This window comes from Stegastes partitus, unplaced genomic scaffold (genome assembly GCF_000690725.1).
Source record: "Stegastes partitus isolate 25-593 unplaced genomic scaffold, Stegastes_partitus-1.0.2 Scaffold1167, whole genome shotgun sequence".
NCBI lineage: Eukaryota > Metazoa > Chordata > Actinopteri > Pomacentridae > Stegastes > Stegastes partitus.
The window spans coordinates 1-5,161 of record NW_007578898.1 but is presented as its reverse complement, the minus strand read 5'-3'; the positions used below and the strand labels follow the sequence as shown (position 1 = coordinate 5,161).

Sequence of the window (5,161 nt, the reverse complement as noted above, 5' to 3'; positions counted from 1 at the left end):
CCTCCTTCGAGCCGGATTTGAACCAGCGACCTAAGGATCTCTGCTTGACTCTCCTACAGTCCTCCGCTCTACCAACTGAGCTATCGAAGGGGTCGTCACATGAGCTTCAGAGTGTGGATCACAAGTCAATAATCAGTCTGCATGTTAATATTGTTTCATGACTTTAAATATTTTCTTCTTGTTTTTCACAGATAAATGCACCGTTGTTACTGATGAATGAGTTTCTTGTCAATGGTCCAAACATCAAGTTCAATTTTAGGGTTGTGTGTAAAAAATGATGCCGACATCTAGAATATTTGCCTTTTACAGGATGAAGCAAATAATCAGCATTATGGTGTTATCTACACTGAAGTGAGGATTAAAGTAAAATGATGGAACAAGCTGATACACAACACTGGAAACAGGATTTCTCAAACCTCAAATGGAAAATGAAGATGAAAACTGGATTTTAATTGGTTAAAAAGACTTTTTCAAACTGTAGTTTTTTTAAGGTTTGAGATGTTAGATAACCTTTTACTGCCTTTTGTGTTACTGAAACACACGTGTGTGCTGTGAAAACCTGCTGCTTTGCTGGCTTGTTCTATATTCAAGTCCTTTGCCCTCCGCTGCAGCTCACTTGTGCAAAGCCACCATGTCTTGACTTGACTTACTCTACGAATGAATCGCAGCCCAGCTGTTGACTAATAGTCCACATTGAGCGCTAAAAAAACATCATGTCACCACTCCTTGTGTCCAGAGTGTGGGTGGCGGGAGGAGGGAGGGAGGTGCTGGCTGAGTAAATAGGACGGGGGGTTGGGTAGCAAAGTAGGAGTTGTAGCATTGTATTGTTTGACTGACAGTGGGACAGCGAGGGGGAACGGGTGGTCCTGGCCCAGAGACAATGCCTGAGAACATGCTGCCTCTCTGCTAAGCCCCCTTTGTGAGGCAGGGTGGGAAACCCCTGACAAATAGCCATCACCAGCACGATTCATGACATGGGAATCTGCTCAGTGGAAACATGGCAAGCTCTAAGATGTCATATTGTTGTTCACCGTCAGGGATGCTAACAGGCTGTTATGAGATTAGTTCAGGGGGATGTTGCCGGGTAAAACCGGGGTTTGTAAAACAGTACACAAAATCCCCTTCTAGAAAACAAGCTAAACATTGTGATGTAAGGACGTTTTGCAATACAGAAAGTCTGTCACTGTGTAAGACAAAATGTCTTTAGATGCCCTGAAACTGATAGAAATGTTTTCCATAATACAGTGTGAGAATTTTAAAATCAAAAACTGTTTGGTAAATTAAGTCCTAATCTGCAGTTTAGTAGGAATGTTAAATGGTCCACACATATCAATCATGTTTTAGCTTTAGGTCCAAAGTGCTTTACAGTGTGTTTTATTCACTCACACACTGATGTAAAAGAAGATTATTAGTTAATTAAAACGCCATAAATATAAAACATGTATCAATATTTTCTCAATTTAAATCTTGTTTATCGTTTTGCTTTGGTGATGGCAGTTTGCTTCGTGTGTTCGTCCATTAAAGTTGGTATTCTATCATTGAAAGTACAAAAATTAGGTCTACTACTCCCTTTTTAGCATTGTCTTCCACGTTTCTTCATATTTTTCTGCTGCAACTCAACTGCAATATTCTTCAAGTAGGATTCCAGAGTAAAGAGAAGTCGGTCCAATCATAAGAGAGAAGAGTGCAGAGTCCAGGTTATTCTGAAAAACATAAATAATTACCAATCATAGATGAATAAAGTAAGCAACACAAACTTTATGTAACACTTAAGTTTTATCATTATCATTATCAAATTGATTGTTTAAAATCACAGAACTTTTAAACTGTTGTACAATATTCACCTACATTTACCAAACGTCCTCTGACTTCTGTTTCTTTACAAATGCTAAGCGGAGGATTGGCAGCTTTGTCGCAGAAAGCTCCAATAAACAAATGCTTCTGTTTTGCGTTAACTTAACCGAACCGAACTAACAATGTGACATTCTATCTGGGCTTTAGGAGGAACACCTCCTGAAGTTGAGGCTGTTTATTCTGAGGCTTAAGACTGTATTCAGCAAGGAACTGCGAAGAGGGGGGAAAACACGTCCGAGTATCTGCTTACATTCAGCCCAATTAACAATACAATGGTGCAGGGATTTGTAAAGAATCAAGTCAGCCTATTTGTCAGCATACATCTGTTAATTATTTGTGTAAATTAGGGCCTAAACAATAATTATCACCTACAATTAGGTCAGGGAAAGAGGAGAAGGAACCGTCATTAATTGTGTTTAAAACGCCGACAACACCAATTAGCCGCTAGGTTTGTCCCCGCTGCTGCCACCCAGAGACTGCTCTCCATGTTGTGGAGATGAAACTCATTATGCTTCCTCCAACACACAGTGCCTAGTCATACTGGTTCAGCTGGTCAGCCATTCATAGAAACACACAAAGCTGTAATGTAATCTGGCATGAGGTCATGAAATTTGTGGGCAGATCGTTCTCAGCGTGGAAAATGATACAGCGGGACTAGCATCGATAGCGAGCCTGTGAGAAAATGTGGACGACCACTGAGAGTGCGAATGAAGTAGCATTTGGAAGGTCAGTGTGTGTTTCAAAGCAGCCAAACGTCCCACTGAAGTGACCCGAAAAGCAAACTTCAAGCTGCTTGCTCAGTGAATGTTGCTCAGATAAGACACGAAAACACACATCCACACTCCTCACAAACACATGAAGAGTTCATTTGCAATGACAGATAACTCCATCCTCACAAACCTTCAGAAAACCCACTTTCCCATCGTCTACCTGAGACAACATCAATCAAACCTAAGTTGACTCTGTTTTTGTCATTTCTACAAAGCAAACAACAAAAAATGTTTTTCTGAAAATCTACAAAGATTAAGTTCCATGTTTCTGCAAATGAACTTTTCCCATCCAGATTCAGTTTGAATGGGAAGTGCCAGTAAAAAAAACACCTGCACTATAACACAGTGTAAAGCTGGCTGAACTCAAGAGGTCTGAGCTCAAGCTGGCGTTAAAGAAAGACCAAGTAACACATCAGTCCTAATAAATTCAAAGGTTAACTGAGGAAAATCAGGTGTGCTTCATTCATACTTAGTCTGGTCCAGTCTGACTCTCTGGATGTAGACTTTGGGTAAAACGCCTCATTTCCACGTAGCTCTGTGTTCCAATCAACCAGAACTCCATTCATTCCCATTCATGATGGTCTCCTCCTCCCATTTTTTATTTTTCTTTGTCTGAGATTTGTCTCGAGCACTGCGCTTACATGTGCACCAGATAATCATAAAACTGAATTAGCGACCAGGCTGCCCAGTCTTTTAACTATGTTAACAGTCAAAGTGTGTACATGTTATCAGAGAAACTAGTCTAAACTTGTTTCTTATAAAAGAAACTAGTTCAGCTAGTTTAACTCATGACAGCAGTGTAACAAACAGACGTCATACATACTGTAGTGGTTCATACATTCATTCATGGCTCCACATACGACAGAATAACCTCCTCTCTATTTTTTCTCCGTATATTATTGGTCTTGTTTTAGTGGCAATAATGATGCATGCATATATCCCATAAAACTGAACAGTAATAACTGATAGCCTCTCTTTCCATAATGAAACTTCTCTGTGTTGTGAATACGAGGTGCTGTAATCATATTGGTTTATGCACATGAAGGTAAACTATGTGGAAAAAAAGCAAAAGTCTGACTAACCGGATGTAGACTGCAGGTATAAAGCCTGTCATTTGGACATGTCACATCTCCTCCTAACAACTTGAGTGAAGTTTTATTTTTTTTCTGTTTGACTCACGGTCTCTATTGTCAGAAATGCATTGAAACAATGATGTTGTATCTGTTAGATTCATAATCTCTGATACAATAAATTAATGATTACAAGTTAGACAGTGTGCAGGAGTCTGTTTCTGGACCTGCTGGATGTGCTCATCCCTCACCAACGCCCCGACAACACCCCCTATTTATTTATTTATTTTCCAGTCTGTCAAGTGCAGAGGAGTTCAGTGAAGAGTTGGGTCTTTAGTCTTTTCTTAAAGACTGAGAAGGACTCTGCAGATCGAACACAGCTTGGTAACTCGTTTCCCCCGCCAGGGGACCACAGAGGAGAAGAGTCCAGCTATCGATCTTGGGCCCTGTTGTGGTGGTTGTATCATTTGCAGAGGTCTGACCGTGCATGCGAGGAGGCCTGCCAGTAGAGCTGCAGTAGTCATTGTGTGATACTACGAGAGCCTGTACCAGGAGTTGTGCTGCATGTTCAGACAGGAAGGGTCTGATCTTCACGATGTACAGGACAAACTGACATGACCGAGCAACAGAGGCCACATGAGCCTTGAAGGTTAATTGTCATGACACCCAAGTGTCTGGCAGACTTAATGGGTTTGAGTTTGGTTGATTCAAGCTGGATGTTGATTTGTTGTTGTATAGAGGGACCAGCTGGGAGAGAGGCTGAGTTGAAGGTGGCATTTTTTTCATTCATGTCAAGATATCTGCAAGGCATGATGAGATCCGGGCAGATATCTTGACATGTGGTGTTCATGAATGACAGGAAGAGCACCTGCCTCATGTAATAGATGTGTGAACAATTCCCTTTGGTTGTGATTCACTGTCTCTAATAGCTAGAGCCACAAAATTCACCTCCTTCGAGCCGGATTTGAACCAGCGACCTAAGGATTACAGCACAGCTCTCCTACAGTCCTCCGCTCTACCAACTGAGCTATCGAAGGGGTTCGGGGTTTTCACTGTGTACACTACAGTCAATGATTACCGTGTGCTGAGTGACCAGCATTTGCCTCAGATGGTGTCTGAAATCCAATCGAGGAAAAGTTCAAGGACTATACTTAGGTACATGTAATGCTTCCAATAATAGATTTATAGCTGCAGCTTTTTGCTTTGTAAAATCTTTTAGTATATTTGTCAAAAAGTATCAGTGATAAGCTCGTCGTGTACAGCAAATAACATCTGTGTACACCTTGTTGCTCACTTGTCCTACATATGTAAATGTCAGTAATGCATCACATTTATGGACAGAGCATTGCATCCAACAGCTACATCCACAAAATCCACCTCCTTCGAGCTGGATTCGAACCAGCGACCTAAGGATATCGGCACAGTTCTCCTACAGTCCTCCGCTCTACCAACTGAGCTATCGAAGGC

The 5,161-nt window shown here is 41.3% G+C and overlaps 3 non-coding genes across 3 annotated transcripts; all 3 read right to left on the bottom strand.

Moving 5' to 3' along the window:
- Positions 1 to 2: 2 nt before the first annotated feature.
- Positions 3 to 90, bottom strand: trnay-gua (transfer RNA tyrosine (anticodon GUA)). The gene is given in 2 exon segments: positions 3 to 38; positions 54 to 90. It is a non-coding gene; the product is annotated as a tRNA-Tyr (tRNA).
- A 4,553-nt stretch (positions 91 to 4,643) lies between these two features.
- Positions 4,644 to 4,731, bottom strand: trnay-gua (transfer RNA tyrosine (anticodon GUA)). Its single transcript is given in 2 exon segments — positions 4,644 to 4,679; positions 4,695 to 4,731. It is a non-coding gene; the product is annotated as a tRNA-Tyr (tRNA).
- Positions 4,732 to 5,072: 341 nt separating this feature from the next.
- On the bottom strand, positions 5,073 to 5,160 carry trnay-gua (transfer RNA tyrosine (anticodon GUA)). Its single transcript is given in 2 exon segments — positions 5,073 to 5,108; positions 5,124 to 5,160. It is a non-coding gene; the product is annotated as a tRNA-Tyr (tRNA).
- Position 5,161: the final 1 nt, after the last annotated feature.